Below are 19,389 nucleotides of genomic sequence, written 5' to 3'. Positions count from 1 at the left end.
TGGAAAAGCATTTGTCCCCTAACTTGCAGGGGTAATTGGAACTCGACCCACACCAGAATCTGCTATTTAGACTGGTTGAACAATACCCATCAAAACCACCTCGAGTAGTTCCTACAAAGCCATGTTACAGAGGCTCCGGGGTCACTCTCGCAATCTATCGGGACCTCAACAGTATGTTACACTCAAAAACCTCTTCGAAGATGGGCATATCTTCTCCTATTTGCTCCGTTTATTTATTGAAGGAATCGTCCAAGAGCGCCCACGAAAAAGAGCCTAAAAACTACTATATTTGATCGCTTTAAACATTGACGAACTTCTAACTGTCAGGAAGAGCCGAGACATCTCCAACACCTGCAGCAGGGGCTCTGCCCAGCATGGCCTCGACATGCCTTTATGGGTTTTTGAATATTGATCTTGGGTTTTCGTTTACTTGGTAATAATATTGTGTGACCTCTTTTAATGTGTTGCACCTAACCTATGCCACTAAAGGGTTAACTGTTTACAAGGAATAGTGTTACGAATCGTAGTGTTAACCTATTAACTGATATTAATGGGAATCGCTCACATTCGAATATTTTAGATCGCCTATTAGCTCTGGTAGTAATAAAAAATTTGAATATGAAACACACCTAAAATTATTTAAGGAATTGGACGGTAAATGAAATTCTATGATTCAAAATTCAGATGAGCCTCCTGCCCGTTTTCCCCATGTTCTATAAAAAAAAGTTTCCTTCAAGGAAAATGCGTACCGGCAACGCTGTTGCGAGCGTTCTGGCAATGTGAGTGTCCATGGGCAGCGGTACCACATAACATCAGATGAGCCTCCAGCCCATTTGTCTCTTGTTACAAAAAAAATACTACGCTGGCCCTTTAATTTATCTGATCACTAAATAAACGTTGAAAAAGAAATAGCTAAATTGCTAAAGCTACAGTTAGAGACGATCGTATAAGCACGTAACATAAAAGTTAGTAGCAAACTTCAGATAAGTAGCTACCGGAATTCCAGCTTTGATGTAAATTGCATCCTATTATCTGAACAATAAAGCTTAAAATTATATCAACTTTTCTACTATCTGTAAGATAAGCCACAAAGTTAAAGAGTTATTATTTTTTACTGTTTCATATGAAGCAAATTGTCATGTCATCTCCGTGGATCTAATGGTCATCGCTTGCGTTTATCCGAGAATTTAAATAAATATATTTGAAGGAATAATCCTTAAACACTTCTAAATGATTTAAAAAAAAATCGTAATGTGTTCGTTTCTGGGACACAAAAGTTTTAATGTAAAACACGTCCACAACATATTCCCTACTCAGAGTCACATTTAAGTGAAACTTAATGAGGTATATATAAAGCTATAGGAACGAGGAACTAGGAAGTAGGTAAGTAAGAACACATCCTAAGAACACGCACGCGTGGGAAACCGACCGTTACTCGTCGCCCGATATTGTGTTGAGATAGACTTGCGGTTCGTGCAACCGGACAATGATATGAAATGAACCTAAAGCAATCAAAACGCCTTGATTAGAAAATAGCGTATTTCAATAGCCACTTTAAAATTGTTTTGAAAATAGAACGCGATTCAAAAAAATTAAAACTTTGTCGTAACGCCGTAAAGTGTCGACTTGTCTGATAGTTTTTAGGATACCTAGAATCTAATAAAGATAATTTTCATTTCTTAAACATAACAACGGACACTTAAATTAAGCGATATGTATTTTTATCTAATATATAAAATTCTATATTCGTACCCATACTCCTCCCAAACGGCTCGACCGATTCTTATGAAATTTTTTATGCATATTCAGTAAGTCTGAGAATCGGCTACTATTTATCTTTCAAACCCCTTAGTGATAAAGGGTGTCTACTCCAAAAAAAAAATTTATTTTTTAGACAATATTTTTTATTTTTTTATGAAACAGCATACAAAAATACATACAACCTTTAAATTTCATATACCCTAGAGGGTATATGAAATCGTATCGTAGACGATCAACCCCTATTTTTTGTTTGTTAGTTACAGGAACTTATAACTTGAACTCTGAGGTTTATATAGAGAAAATCACAGAAAAACCTAAAAAGTTTTCATTCCGGAAAACCGAACAGTGTCTGGGGTTGCATAGCAAAATGTTCCATGTTGGTATACAGTACTAAAAAGGTAGGCTAGGCATTAAGAAACGAAGTTCGCGGGGGCCGCTAGTTAGATATAAACCTATTAATTATTTGAAATAGATATCATATACCATTCATCACATCATTAAAGCTCTACAGTGAAATCAGTAAATTACAAAATTCATTAACGACACACTTTCACTATAAGCACTAAACACCAATTTAACAATATTAAGAATAGATAATAAATCAGAGACTGCTATTAATAATAGTACTGACCCTATGATTTACAATTCGATTTACACATTTTCTATGGCAGATATTTTGATTGCTCATCCAACCTATGATTAAGCATAATTAACGGATTTAACGAAATATGAATAGATTGCAAAATGAAAAAACTTGCGAGCATGTGTAAAATTTCGTGAATTAATAAAAATACGTATTGATCATTTAAAATTGGCATTTGGCATTCCTAGTTTTTTTGTATATACAATTACTTTCCAAGAAGTGATAGATAACCATAATATGCTTTCAAAGGAAATGTGATTAGATTTTTAAAGGCAATATAATACGGGTTAGAAGATCAGATTTTTTTTATCAGACATTTAAAAAAAATAATTTTGACATTTTAAATGCTTATTTGACATAGCAGACTGTGCCACTAAAGTACGACTTTTATAGAGAAAAAAGTTTAGTTATTGCTGCAATTGCAGTGTGCGGCACTCCAAATATCATATCAGCTCTGAAAATAGAAAGCACCTAAAGTCGAGCAGAGTAAAAAATTGAGTATGTTTTTGTTTGCCTTAATTTCATACTTGCAAAGAAACATTAATTGATAGTATTTTATGTATAAATATAACATATATTATACATATCCAATATGCGAGGAAGAGCCGATACGTATCGCACCTATGCGTGAACGTAGCCATAGACAATCGATTAGAATTTAAGCGTGCAGGATCTACAGATAAGAAATTATTGTACCTATCGTTGTTAATATCTATACGTAATTAGCCAACCAACGCGAACAAGTTTAAAGGTAAAAAGGATTATTTTTGCGTTCTTCCAGGAAACCAATATTCAAGATAAAATAAAGAATACATTAGTAGAAAATACACCAATAGCACATTGAGTTTGTCAGTTTATCAAACGCTTGTGTAAGACACACAAGTTTTTTTACGCATTCGACTCGAAATTCTAAATATTTCCCATGAAAATTGTCGCATCGCTCCACGGATAACGGAGAAGCTTTTGATTGCGTTGCTCACTGACACGATGTTCAATGATTATTCAATATACACAGTAGATATAAATTAATAGACTATGAAGGATGAGTAATATAAAGGCAGCTTCTTGAGGCGTAACTTATATTATAATGGCGCTGAGTAATGTTTTCACTTTCCACAGTTCTTTGTTTAGAGATGTCTAGCTGTTACTTTTTCTTTGCTACCTTGAAAATTGTAGGTACATCATTTTTAACTCACTTCTTATAATGACTCAGTAGTGTCAGTGTCAACAGTTCTGTATTATAAATTTTTACATTTTCCTTTTATACAAATTCTTGGGCTACATTTCGTAATATCCGTCGCGATCGGCGCGCTCATTAACTGCGCATGATTATATTTCAAAACTACGATTTGAACACGTAACGTGACAGAGATCTAGATAGCCACGAAGATAACATCTGAACCGAGATATTAGTTATTGCTGTTATATTTCTTCTGTTTTAATTGGTTGAGAAATTAGATGCCTCCAGCTCATCTATTTAAAAAGGAATTGCTTTTAGTTTGTCTCGCTAAAACTCGAAATTGTCTGGACCGAATTGGCTCATTTTGATCTTGAAATATTTGTGAAGTTCAGAGGTTTAAATGTGGGAAACATGTAAAATATATAATTTAAAAAAAAACATAAGTATATTAATATACTTATGTTCGGGTCCGCTGTTTGGAATAATTTTATTATATATATAATATATATTGTAAATAAAAGGTACTTACATTTATATCATAAAATAGCAAGTCCGCTGTCAGGCAAGTTGAGTTTGAAATATCTGTAACAAGAATATATAATGCATTAAATATGTCTGGGATAAAATGGGAGAGTCAAAGAATTCAGAACCACAGTAACAATCGAATAATCAATGAAGCGTTAAAAAATGTCAAGTAGCGAAGGGTTCTTATACACGATGCGTTGCACACAGAAAGTATTGTTATATTACTTTCGATAGCGTAAAAGTGCATTATTTTATAGGCATAATTATTTTATTAGGGTTGCCTGGATGAGATTGCTATTCGATCGTGTAGTTTTTTGTTTTTAAAACTCAGTGGAGTACGTAATTATATAGGTATTAAATTATGATTTTTTTAAGTAAGAAAACTTCTCAATCTCTCTCTCTATCTTGTCACATACAATCTTAATCGTGTATAACCATCCTATAAGATCAAGAATCTCTTAAATAGTGTGTCTCCTATAAAAAGTGATTACACTCGATTATGAATGCACGTCCTTCAAGCGGTGAACGGTCTAAACTATTTGAAAGCTTAATTGTGCTTAGATTTAACGCAATAACAATCTTTAGGTGCATATTTATCCGATCCCGTATCATGAGATTTGAAGTAAGAACGTCAAAACGATTGTCAAATGTCCATTTTTTTGATACCATAAATAATAACACTGTTATTAAATGCGGACACAAAACAATGTTATAAATATTTATAACGATAAAGATAAATTCCTATATAACCAAGGAGTTGTAGGTTCGATCCCCAGCTGTGCACCAATGGAGTTTCTTTCCATGTGCACATTTAACATTAGCTCGAACGGTGAAGGAAAACATCGTGAGGAAAACCGGCTTGCCTCGGACCCAAATAGTCGACGGCGTGTGTCAAGCACAGGCTGATCTACTTGCCTATTAGATTGACAAATGGTCATGAAACATATTCAGAAATCGTTGTAACACGATGAAATCACGTTAAACCCGATGAAGCAATTGTGCTAAAACATAAAAGACACTTCCTGCCATTATCACGTCGCTGTAAATCTAGTCCCATGTAACTATTTCTCTATATTTCATTACAGCAATAAAGATCAGGCGATATCTTCATTACTGAGCGCAGGATGCCGAGATAATTACGAAGCTCGCAACCGATGGACGGACGTTGAAATTAATTTCACAGAGAATGCAACGAGCATTGATGTATTGATACCACATCACAGACTATCTACTATAGATAATATTCGAAAACAGAATAAATCAAATGTCATTTTTCCTGATATCATACTCATTTGTTTTTGTCGTATATTAATGTTCTTTTTATAAAAATTTGTTTACATTGTAATTCTTCATGATTTTTAGTCCTTTTCCCGATTCTATGCCATGACACACGGATACCGTTAAACCAAATAATATAGTGAAATGGCAATTTTGATACCTAACTTGCCTTACACCTTTTTATTTTTTGTGTTTTTAATTTCTATACTCTAAGGATTTAGTTTATGAAATTAAAATTACACATCTTATACAAGCAGCAGCCATTTTTTGTTGAGGACAACTTTAAAACTATTGAAAAAAAAGTGAAAGTCACGACACGTTTCACAAATTTCAAATATGTATTGTAGTAAGAACAATAAGCATTTAGAGAACACCGTCCGAGTGTTGGGTAATTTGAGACGATTACACGATCATTTCGCTATCGATATTAGGAATAAACCACAGTTATTTTCCGTGCTGCATTTTATTTAATAATACGTAATTTAAAATTCCAAAAGATAACAAAAACAAGCGTGAACCGTTCGAAATTTAAAAAATGAATCACACATGTCCACTGTTGAGCGTCAGAGTGTAGTCTGCAAACGAATGTCCGATTGTGATTGATCAAATTTATTTGTCTTTAAGTCCGTATAATTGGTCTTTAAGTACGTTTGATCTAATTTTCGTCTTGCGTCTTTTGTTTTACATTCAAGCTTCTCTGTTCAAGAACGCACCCAAGTCTGTGCACAACATACAAGAAACTCAATTCTTATAATCAAGGTTTTAATTGTAAATCATTCACTTTTTTTTTTAATTAGAGATTTCAAGGAAAACTCACAACTAGGTAGTCAGTGCTAAAAACCCAATATCAATTTTCAAGATCTTAATGAAGCTACCAAAGACAAACGCTATTGACATTAGAAAGTAGAAACAAGTGAAAGAGCGTGCACAACAGATAGCAGATTCAATAGATCATTAGCGGGGAATGAGACAATATTGTCCGTTGGCGCTCGTCTCGCTATCGTGGTCGAGTCATTAATCACGTCTTGGTGGCGTCCACGCCGACATAAAACACTGAGATTACACTAGGTGACCAGCTGTTACATCATGGACTGCGATTGGTAAAATTTTGAAAACAAGCCAAATCTAAATCTATAAGTTTTGTTATCGTAAATGTGTTTACAGTTACCGAACTCAATCAGATCTATTATGTACCTACAAACAAGTCAGACAGTGATGAATCTCATTGTAGAACGTCCTGTATTTGGAACCTCCAGGTATTTGGATCCTCCATCGATATAAACTACTGAGGATTTACCCGAAATATTAAGAAGCTTCAGATCGCATGTGGTAGATTTATCAATTACCGCCTAGAATTTGTAATATTAGCCCGTTTAACCAATTAAAAAGGGCATTAAAGATACATACCAGAATGAGTCTAGTAGACTAAAATTAGGACGGCTGATGGCGACGTATTCGTATATTTAAGTTTCCCATGTAAATAAAAATACATTTTTTGTAATGAGAAATAAAGTTCTTTAAACATTAGATTTCTGCAGTGAGATAGTGTAATGCGTTACTCACTGCAACAAGAGCGTAGCGGAGACGAGAAAACGGGCCACCCACTCGCCTATGAATATAGAATAGGAATAGTAATAGATATATTATATTTGTACAAAATATATGTATAAAATACGGTCCCTTATCACAAGAGTCGGGTATACTGGGAAATTTATATATAAAAAAGACAGTAACCGAACCACTAATGGATGTTGGTACTAAATTAAAATCTCAATATCTGACAAAAGCATCTAGGTTACTTCAAAATTAAGAACAAATAATTTAAATAACCTCTTGATTAATATATTATGGGGAAATACACGATGAAAGGAACCGGTATAGTGATACAGCTATCAAAAGTGGCTTATGAATATGTCTTTGAATAATTTAAACGAAACGAGGCTATATTAAATATAAAACATACAATATAATTAAAATTAGTTTCGCCGTTAGCTTTGATCTTTTAAACCTGTTATAACCTCATCAATAAATACCACATATGAAAATCAATGTTTATCAATGAAACTAATCTTAAGATGCAATCTCGAGGAGAACATAGAGAACAATAGCCATCCGATTCGAAATCCTTGATACGCTTTTTTAAAATTATTTGCAGTTCATTTACTTTTTTATTTGAGTATTTTTTCCTCCAAGTCCAGTCCATCAGCTGAAATGGAATCAGGATTGATACACGTTGTATTGAAATGTCAATACGATAAAATCTGACAATCGTTAGGGCGATTTCTTCAAAGGGCCAACGTCACTTATTTATATGGTGAATCCGAATTAGTTATTCAATTATGCCGATCTGATACAAACATCCTTTAACCCTACTTGTACAGCTATTGAAAAAATAACAATCCCCATATATAGAGATGAATAGCCGCTTATAGGATACTTAACACATGCCCGAGATAAAACGGTAGATAATCTTAAGGTTGTAGACCTTTAAACGGAACAGACAGGCTTCGATCAAGATGTATATTTGAAGACGATAAGCGAATACAAATTCGTGATCCATCAATAAAAACCCGGGAGGGTGTAAAAACGGTCGCAGGCGCATCTACTTTCGAATAAAGGCTCGTTACGCGCGGTACCTTGAATGATGGATGACCGTAGACAATATAACAACGACACTGCTCAGCAATTTTAATTTCAATTGAAAGGGGTGAAGACTTAAAGTCACAGTGCTTTATGATACAGGTTCTTTGAATTCATCTGGCAGAGTGATTGACAAGTGCGGGCCGATAGTATCGCCTGTCATAAATAACACCGCCACCGCTAGTTAGTGCACATTCATCGAAACAAATATATCGCGCACTTAAGACATGAAGGGTTCGTAAACTATGATCAATTGTTGGTGATATTTGATAAGGAATTGGGTTTAGTGCGTTTTCGACGTTTTTATTGCCGCCACTGGCATGTTTAAATTAATGCTATAACTGTGTAGTAAATTTCTTAGATAACACATTATCATTGTTAATAAATTTTAAATATCGAACGCAATATTAAATTATGACAAATTAACGTCCGAGATTATGGTAAACACGTTAATGTTGGCGAGACTCATCTTAAAATAGCATAGCCTGTTCTATGAAAGGCGTAAAACATTTTCTAGGAAACCACTTCATTTATTTCATCAAACAAGTACTGCATCGCAACATTAAATAAATATGGTTGTTACTTGAGACAGTAGAAAGTAAGCATTTGCATATTGCAATTTACCTACTTGGAGTAATTAATAATCTTATCAATGTGATATAACTACTAGTAACTTTCCATTCTTAGTCATCCCTCTGTGGTCATTTGATAAATATTTTTTACGTACTTGCACTACGCTGTTATTCTGTATTTAAAATAAAAGACAGTAGTACTGTTTAAATCCGGGTTATGTAAAATAAATGAAAAAGATTCAAGTGGATTTGGACACCTGGGAGTCATAATTTTTTTCTATGTTATAGGAGGCAAACGGTAAGGCGGCTCACCTGATGTTGCCAGAAGGCTCGCAAGTGTGTTGCCGGACTTTTAAGAATTGGTACTCTCTATAAAGCCTCCACTATGAATATTATAATATTACCATAAGTGTATTTTAAATATCTTCGTAATTTGATCAAATTAAAAATTTGGAGCTTAAAACAAAAAACAATAGATTACAAATAAAAACATGTCAGACTGGCACCGGTTAACTTAGCGCACACAAAAAATATTGATATACAGAGGAAATATATTTCAAACGAGGAACCATCACACAAATGGCTACTAACTATCGGAACTATGATAGAGGCTATCATAAAACATTTACATAATTCAGAACGAATGGAAGATAAATGGCGGATAAAAGATACATAATCGAGTTCATATAAATCATACGTAGCGTCGAGTGAAATGAATGGTTCGAAATAAGTAATTATAACGGAGAATGGATATAACATTCTCTGAGCAAATATGATTATTGTAAATTATTCCGTCTGAACGCAGGCTGATAGTAACCGTATGAACAAATAAACGTCGTCAAATAAACATATACTATTTATTTTTTTGTATGTTAATTATCTGTCATGTGTCAAAACTGACGTCAATTGTAAGAATTTGTTAGTCTGTGAAAAGTTTGACTTTTCATTTAATATTTTACAAGAATTTTTGTTAGAACACTATCGGATTTTAATTACGAATAGATAAAAGTAATTGTTTTGAAGAACTTTTATAAAATAACAAAATCTAAATGTTTTTTTCTATAATTATTTCAGGTAATTGATTAATAATTCATTACTTTACTTGTCTAACTAAATATATGTGATATTTAGTTTATGGTTAGTTATTAGTTTTAAATTTTTTTTTGTATAAAAACTATAGTTTAGAATAAATCTATAATTACTTCAGCAACAGATTGGGAGTTTTATTCATGATGTACAATGGCCGGCAACGCACTCGCGAGCCATCTGGCAGTGAGAGTGCAACACACACTAATTTTAATTTCAAGAAAACTATACATCTATATGTGTAAAAAGTGTGTATACACTATGAATGTATTAGAATGAATATTAGGGTATAGTAGCATACCCTATAATAAAGCTAGGTATACTATTTCACCTGCCTTACGCAAAGTGGCAATTCACTATTTCCTTTGGACATGATATCAAAAAGCATCAAAATTACTCTGAGAACGTCATCGCAGACTGTCTTGAAATTATATTCCTGTAAGTATCACAGTAAACATTTATTCAAAAATGGTGTTTCATTGTTGTAATACTGTTATAAACGATCTGTGACAAGGCATAAGTGTTAGAACGTTAGGTCGTGATCAAATGACCGGAACAGTTTCATCTTATCCACGTCACTGTGGCGTCTGTCATTTCGATACGAACTTTGATAAAGCTTTCGTAACGCGCGCTTTTGTTTCTCATGTGAATTATCTTATTTGTATGTAATCGAAAATATTTTTTCATTTAAGGCATCTTTAAATTACTCAACTCATATTGATAGAATTTGGCATAATGATATTGAATTCCAATTTTTCTTCTTCAATTAGTTACTTAGACAAGATTATCTGTGACGCAATGATATCTTTTTTGTTAATAGAACACGGGGCAAACTGACAGGAAGCTCACCTGGTACCGAAGCCCATGGACACTCTCAATGCCAAAAGGCTCGCGAGTGAGTTGCCGGCCTTTTAAGAATTGGCCGCTCTCAATTATGACGACGGACGTCGAGGTGATACGTGTGGAGTTTCGTGTTCTGCCTCGACTTCGGATGACGAAACTCAGACGTTATTAATCCGAACAACTGCTCTGAACACTCTCTGTGGTAGATGCGGTAGAAGATGCAGAAAAACCTGATCGGATTTGCTCCAAGGTTTCAGTGTGTACCAAATGAAAACACTAATATTTCGCCCAAGAAGGACCAGTGATCTTGAGAGGAAGTTATTATGCGGTAACAATATATACAGTTATAAGGAACTTTAAAAAAAATATAAATTACTTTCTTTGAGTACTAGGCGTAATTTGACAGACTGTGTCACTGTTAGAAAAATATGTGTAAATGAAATAACTTGTTCCCATCTTCTCGAACTGATACCATTTAATGTTCCTGCCAGATCTCTGCGCTCGCACAAAACTTTTAACCTTCCGACGCCCAGAACCAACATTGGGTTCACAGGATGTGTTCCACCTTGGATTCCATCACTAACATCGACCCTTTTTCGCACTCCTCTACTGCTTCATTTAAGAATAAGTTAAAACTCTTATTATCTTAAGCTTTGTGTCGTCATTGTTTTTTTTTTTTTTTTGTAGCTGCTAGTTTAGTGTCAAATTTTGCTGTCATGTTTTGTATTGTCTTACTTTGTATTGTATTTTTATTAGTGAAACTTTTTTCGAGGATATGTCCAATATGTCTATTTATTTTATGTTTACATTTATTTTTATTTTTTCTATATAGTGATGTATCTGTTTAGTTTCCAATAAATAAATAAATATTATGGTCTAACATAAAACTTTAACAGCAGCACGCTAGCTTAAAAACAAATGACTATAGATCCTCAAATATATTCATTCAGCACGCTAACTTAAAAACAAATGACTATAGATCCTCACGTATATTCATTCAGCACGCTAACTTAAAAACAAATGACTATAGGTCCTCACATATATTAATTCAGCACGCTAACTTAAAAACAAATGACTATAGGTCCTCACATATATTAATTCAGCACGCTAACTTAAAAACAAATGACTATAGATCCTCACCTATATTCATTCAGCACGCTAACTTAAAAACAAATGACTATAGATTCTCACCTATATTCAATCACGCTAACTAAACAAATAAATAAAGGTTATAACCTATATTCTTTTGTTTTTTTAGCCAGCGTGCGAGTACGTATTATAACAAAACATAAATTCTCCTTCCGTCGCGAACCACCTGGAGCACAGTACATTTAATTAGAACAATAAGACGCAGTGACATGGATGACATCAACTGATAATTCGTAAAGACCAGATGTCTTCGCCGGATGTTACTCATACACAAAACCTTCGTTCATGATAGTGCGAATTAACTTATAATTGAATATTTCCTGCTAACCGGTCTAAATCAATACAATTTATGAACGATTATGCCTCGATATGTAATGATAGTGGGCAAAGGTATATTAAAGTATAGGCTTTGATGTTTACATGCATATAAAGAGAACAGGAAATAATCCAATTGACATTATTACATACAATTTTTATTCCAGTTTAAAGTGAACTCAACTAAACAACTAACAAACTATACATTGACGCAAAATTAATAAACATACAGCTGTACAAATACACAACATGCCTTTAAGTTTAAAAAAAGGGTGCGTGTACTTATGTACGCGCGTTAGAAGTTATACTTCTTTGGCATTATTAAAAATAGTTTTTGATTGCATGCAAATAATTAATTACAATTAAATCAAAGATTGGAAAAGGAGTCATTATAGTCAATAAAGTTCAGTTTACATTTGAAAAATAATAAAATCTAATATTATTCGAATGTTGTTTTTAAATTATGTCCAATGCCGTAGCATCTTCCGTGGGCAACTTCATTCTGTTAATTTTGTGTCACGGTGCGCGCGCGTCGTAAAATTTCACTCTCATCAATTTTTCATAACGCGCCTAAAGAAGTATAACTTCAAAAAATTACGTCACCAAATACCGTATGTATTTGTATTTAACTTCAATCCGACACGTAGCCGGCAATACACTACATAAAAACAGAACGGAATACGCATAAATATAACCAATTTCAGTGCGAGTCTATTACCGCTTGCCTCGATACAGGAAATAGTAGAAGTGGACACGTTTCAAATACGTCTGCGAAATTTTTTTGTAGAACAACCAACGCTCTGATGAAGCAAGATCTAGCTATTGCCATGAACACGATGATACAGCTGATTGAGGAGGATAACAATTGAAACACGCATTAGGTAAGAGCCTATAGATGTCTAATATGATACTTGTATGTGCAAAAAGTTATACAGTGGAATCTCTATAACTCGAACTTCGTTAAGTCGAAATCATCAGTAAGTCAAAAAAATTTACATCATGCACGCTTGTAACTTGGGTGCGTGTATATATTTTGGAGAGACAAGATTAGATAAGAATATGAAAGAATAATAAGATGAAATTAAAAGGAATTGACAAAAAAAACAAGAAACCCAGTGCAGCCTTTAGGTCTGGGCATCAGATTTCTGTATCTAATTCGTGATTATTTGAATTTTCTAAAATGTAAGTCTCCTGACACGCGCCGTCGACATTTTTGGTCTAAAGCATTCCTGGTTTTCTCGCAACGTTCACAAACAAGTGGTAGATAGGCACATAGAAAAAAGGTCAATTGGTGCAATGGTGAATCGAACCTATAACCTTTGGGATGAAAGAGGCCGATGCCACTAGAACAACTCAGCTCAGTTTGATAATAAAAAAGTATATTTCTTACAATTAAAAATGAATATTGCCACCTTAGACAAATGGTTACAATCTACACTGTAAACTCTTTATAATGAATTTCAAGGGACCGATTATTTTTATTCGTTATAGAGATGTTGCCTTATAGGGAGGGAAGAATTAATGTAATATAATAATAAGGTTTTGGGTTAAACCAAATAAATTAAACTCATTTTTACGTTATAGAAAGTTTTTCATTATAACAAATGACGTTATAATAAATATATAAGAATAAATATCGCAAAATATGTTGCTAGACTCAAAACTCGGAGACGGCTGGGCTAATTCGAGAATTTTGTCTTAACTCCGAGGTTCATATGAAAATAAAATTTGGAAAAATAGAGTCTCTGTATCGAGTCTCAGTATCTCAGTAGCATAGCAAAATGTTTCATAGGTATATAGCTACTAAAGAGGTAGTCTAAGTAAATTTATATGAAGGCGAAACGAAGTTCGTGTAAGATAAAAAATGGACACTTTAACAAGGTAGAACACAAAATACCCGCATCGTCCGTCGTTCCCCAACGGAGCGTTTCTTAAGAACGTGTTTGCCGCGCACCACCGCTATGTGGAACCAGCTGCCCACTAAAGTATTTCCGAACCAACTCAACTCGAGTCCTTCAAGAAAAGAGCGTACCAATTCTTGATAGGCCGGCAACCCACTTGCGATCTTTCTGGCAATGTGAGTATATCACTTAACATTAGATGCCTGCCTGTTTGCCTCCTATTACATACTAAACTAACTGTAGAGGTCCTACATCAACAGGCTCACAAACAACTCCGAATAGGACTCATTTAACTTAATTAACGAAATAGGAACAAAGGAGGTCACACAGATCACAAATCAGAATCACATTAGGACTTCGCCTGATGAAAGCGCTAGATCTGGACGTATGTAGTCACGTTGGGGCTATTAGAGGCGTTCAAAACGTTAGTTGGGGACAATGAACGGGCTTAATTACTAAATAGTTACCATAGGAAACAATCTATTTAATTCCGAATGAGATCTGGTCTACAAGTCTTTCATGGAAGGGAATGGTTAAGTTTCAAGTGTTATTAGCATACCTAATAGTTTATGTTATAGAACGCCTAAGCTATATATTATAGCTTAGGCTTTTGAAGTGAAACTTCTTTATCGGGGTTGGAAAAAAATTTAGTGTAACATTTTTTCGTTACGCGTCACATGTTTCGGTTACGCGCCATGTTGCTTTTTGAAGTCAAACTTCTTTATCGGCGTTGGAAAAAAATTTACACACATTTGTCACATTTTTCGGTTACGCGCCATCTTTTTCTTGTCCCTACCACGGTTGATCCGAAGAGATTCGAAGCCATTAGTAACAAAAATATATAATAACGATAACAATGATAGTAATACTAATAATTCTATTACAATTAATGAAATTCTGTAATAATCTTAGTACTACATAGTAGTACAGTAATAAGTTAAAATGAAATAATTGTATTTGTATTCATGTCTTTGATAATAAAAGCCTTTTGTTAAAATTTATCTAATTTAACTTTATTTAACCAATTTCTGTAAAGTTGCATATAGTAGATCATTTTTCGAAAAATAAGGTCATAAAGAAGTTTCACTTCTTACGTGTGTACACCTAGTACACGCACACATTTTTATTTTTTATAGAACTGGGGGCACACGGGCAGGAACTCACCTGATGTTAAGTGATACCGCCGCACATGGAGACTCTCAATGCCAGAGGGCTCGCGAGTTCGTTGCCGGCCTTTTAAGAATTGATTTTAGTTGATTTTTTATTTCAAAGTTTTTCAGGTCTGGGCCACAGATTTCTGTATCTTTTTTATTATCATTTATCAATCTAATAGGCAAGTAGGTTTTTGGGTCTAAGGCAAGCCGTTTTCCTCCGGTGTTCGTTCACCTTTCGATCGAATGTTAAATGCGCACATAGAAAGAAAGTCAATTGGTACACAGCCAGACATCGAACCTACGACCTCAAAGATGACACACGCTGAAGCCACTAGGTCATCACTGCGCTATTAAAACACTGATCTAAAGTATGTAGTAACAATATAAGGTACTTACGTATTAACGCCACCGCGCCAAAATTTCTGGTAACGATTTAGAAATCCGTCGCCCGAATTTGATGATACCATATAATACTACTATATATATATATACTAATTTGATAATATTTTTTAAATAAAATATTAATATACTAACCTAACCTAACTAAACCATAAGTATTTTACCAAAATTTTTGCCGCGGTGGCGTTAATACATAAGTACCCAATATAATAATTTATATTTCTAAAAATTTAATAAGATGATGGCTGTGATATGACGAATACTACAAATTTATATTACATTATTTTCAAGAGCTTTCATTCAACATAAATAAATAAAACATTTCGTAAATTATATTATACTATTAAAAATAACCAATTATATGCTTTTATCTTTACTTAAATAATGTAAACCATGATCCAATTCGCGAATTATCACTTGTCTTATTAATGTCCACTGCGTGGGCGCAGGCTGGATGACGACAACGTTGTTTTTTTTTGACGTGCGAATTATAATCATATTTTACAGCCAAGTTAATATCGTCTAAAACTTCCGGGTTTAAATAAAAAATTAAATAAATAATTTCTAAGCCGAACCTAAAATATTTTAAGCTTCGAATAACGTTTAACATAACTCCTGGTATTCAAAAGTGACAATTTATAATAAAATTTCAACTACTTTTTCAAGTCATTATGTTCCGTACAAAACAGAGACATAGACGTCATAGCAATTAGTATTTGGCAGGGTTAATATCAAAAATTCATTGTTTACGAACAATGTTGTATTCTTTAGAAGTGTCAGTTTCCACGGGCCCCTATCTTATAGGACATCGCGGTTCTCACTTTTAAACAGTGTAAAAAAGTTAAGGCTTTAACACTGGCAAAAATTATCTATAAAAGCTCAAGATAATTTCCGCGTTCTGAGTAATAAATAGCTTTATACTTTTTGTATCGGCAACGTCTATAATTATATAGCTTAATATAAAGACTATTAAGTAAAATAAGTAACAAATAAGAAAAATATGCAAACAAAAAGCGCTTGCGCGATAAGACTCCGCCTCTTAGCAACAAGTGTTTTTCGACACACTAAAACTTTCAATTACTTACATTCTTATTTAAAATTTAACCTTTGCAATAGATCATAACACAACACAACACAGCACTACAATACATGCGGCGTCGACGCCGTCAAAACGTAGAATGGTGCCTTGAAGGAAGCGTCAGGCCGCAAGCCAAAGACCAGCGGGGCGCATAATTGTAGGCGGAGTCAGGTGAATATGCTTAAGATACGCCTTTGTCACGTGTCAAGCAAAAATGTTAGGGCTTCCGGGAACACTTTTTTCTACTCAACTGTAAATTTATTTACGCATCACCCGTACTGCTGCTGTTTAGTACTATGGACGATACTTTAATAAGACTTAAATGAAACATTATTGCGTATACAGTAATGGTCATGTATCTTTTTTTAGTTTATTTTTTTTTTGTTCCTGTCTTAGTTTTGTCTTCTTGCTTACCTTATCTAAATTTTTTTTCAAAGAAAGTGATGAGGCCGCCAGTTGCCCTTTTAATTATGTCAATTGTATTATGTTTCTGCAACGAAGTGTTAATAAATACCTAATGGTACTGGCTTAGGACGGTATAGACGGTAAGGAAGAAATATAGGTCATTTAATGAATCTAAAAAAAGTTCTCTATGCTGGACATAGAACAAAGAGTAATAAAATACTACTATTTCAATCGCCGAAAACTCCCAAAATTCATCATGAAAATTTGTAGAATCAATTTCTGAATTCATCTTTACGTAAAGTAGATTAGTACGAGTGTATTAACAAAATTGACGATTTCTAAATTTAAATACCTCAGTTGCTCTACTGCGAAAGTAAAATTTTCATAAAAATACTGACAAAACTCCATTATAATCCAAACATGTTATACAAAATGTAATAAGAGTTGGTTATTGCATTACTTCAAGAAAAATAACGACAAATCTGCTGCCAATACATCATTTTCAATAATATAAATTTCAAATAGTAAAACCTACAAACAGTCTAAAAGCACGTCAACCGTAGACGGACTATGGTATAGACCAGGCATCAGCGTACAGCGTGTGAGATAGCGAATGATTGACATATGTCGTATTTATATTTAAGAGTTTTAATTCATTGAAGATTGCTTATTATTGACCAAAATACACATTCGAATGAATAATTCTTAAAAAAAGTTACTGAGTCGTCAAAATAACCTACTTACCGATGAAAGGTTATGTTTGGTTCTTTACGTTCACTATTGCTTTTACAGCCAATTATCCATGACTGACACTTTAAATACACCTCTTAAAAGGATAAAGTCTTAAAATTTGGGTTTGACTTGGGTTTCACATATTAATCAGTAAGCGGTGAAAACTTGTTTACCACCAAGGGCTCGGTGGTAAACAAATAAAACCCGATACGCAAATAGACACAGAAATACTGATACTCTGTTTCGCTCGCACTTAAGTATTTCACGTTAATACCTTCTCTCTTTAGTTATTATTGTTATTTTAGAAGCTCATCTAGTTCTATACTCTATCTACGACGTCAACTAATAATTCATCGACATTCTACTGTCATAAACTTTTAAGCGACCCAATAAAATCGTTATCTTGATTGCTTAAAATAACAAAAATCATCACATCATTAAAAATTATAGCCCCCTGATAAGTTTTTGTTTACACACATACCAATTTTATTGCTTTTGAAGTTGAGAAACAATTTTTTAGATAACTTCACATACGTCTTTCGATAACGTATCATATGACAAGTAATAATTAAGAAGTAATTATCAAAGCTCCATATTCCTTATCTACTTTAGTTTATAAACAAGTGATATTGCATCAAGCTGAAATAACTGTATATTTATAGATGACCAGATCCGCGTTTAATGTTTCCTTGTATTGTTTTATATGTCAAGGAGGAAAATTAAAAACACATTGTAAAAGTATCTCAAACTCCAGGAATAAATTAACTATTGTAGAAAGAGAACCGCTCTCGAGGGCTTTGAAATCGTGGCAGGTTTATAGGTAAGTGTAGTACCAAGTAGGTTTAATATTATAATATATGTAATACTAGCTGACCCGGCAAACGTTGTTTTGCCATGTATATTATTTCTAGGAAAAAATTTTTTAGTTCAATAAAAATAACTATCTACGATAATAAAAAATAGGGCATGATGGTAGAGGAGTGACAATAGACGGTTGTATGTATTTTTGTATGCTGTATCTTTAAAAAATTAAAAACAAAAAGATTTGCCTAAAAAATAAAAATAAAATGTTAGGGGTGGACAACCCTTGTTAGGGGTATGAAAAATAGATAGTAGTCGATTCTCAGACCTACTGAATATGCATATAAAATTTGATAAAAATCGGTCAAGCCGTTTCGGAGGAGTATGGTAACTAACATTGTGACACGAGAATTTTATATATTAAATGATGACAAAGATGTTACAATTAAAAAAGATATTTAATTAGTAATTTAAAGTAAACTTTTAGAAAATAATAAATAGAAAGAAAAACATTATTTCACATAATAAAAAAGGTTGTACAATCCTAGTGTTTTAATTTAATTAAACCTAAAAAAAATTAGAGCAGTGTTGGCCTAGTGGTTTCAGCGCGCGACCTTCATTCCTGACGTCGAGGTTCGAACCCCGGCTGTGCACCAATGGACTGTGTCTATGTGCGCATTTAAAACTCGCTCAAACGGTTAAGGAAAACATCTTTTGGAAACGGCATGCAACCCAAGAAGTCGACGGCGCGTGTCAGGTACAGAAAGCCGATCACCTAGTCGCTTATTAGAAAAAAAAAAAGGATCATGAAACAGATATATAAACTGAGGCCCTAACGCTGCACTAAAAGGTTGTAGTGGATTTTTGTTGTTTTTAAAAATTCTACTACTACAAAACATTTATTATAATTTAAGTACTGTTGCACAA

At 33.6% G+C, this 19,389-nt stretch overlaps 1 protein-coding gene across 2 annotated transcripts in view; it reads right to left on the bottom strand.

Annotated features, from left to right (window-relative positions):
* LOC125048613 (protein N-terminal asparagine amidohydrolase) overlaps nt 1-19,389 on the bottom strand; it is a 96,607-nt gene that overhangs the window by 22,290 nt on the left and 54,928 nt on the right. The window contains exons 1-2 of one of the 2 annotated variants that reach the window (XM_047647366.1): nt 16,532-16,658; nt 4,114-4,166 (exon numbers count right to left, since the gene is read on the bottom strand). The gene's annotated coding sequence lies outside the window, so the exon portion shown is untranslated. Of the gene's footprint in view, nt 1-4,113; nt 4,167-16,531; nt 16,659-19,389 lie in introns of those variants that run through there. The other variant, XM_047647367.1, reaches the window with a different exon arrangement.

This window comes from Pieris napi, chromosome 4, assembly GCF_905475465.1.
Source record: "Pieris napi chromosome 4, ilPieNapi1.2, whole genome shotgun sequence".
In the NCBI taxonomy this organism is placed as follows: Eukaryota; Metazoa; Arthropoda; class Insecta; order Lepidoptera; family Pieridae; genus Pieris; species Pieris napi.
The sequence above is the reverse complement of the archived record's forward strand: the minus strand, read 5'-3'. Positions and strand labels throughout refer to the sequence as shown.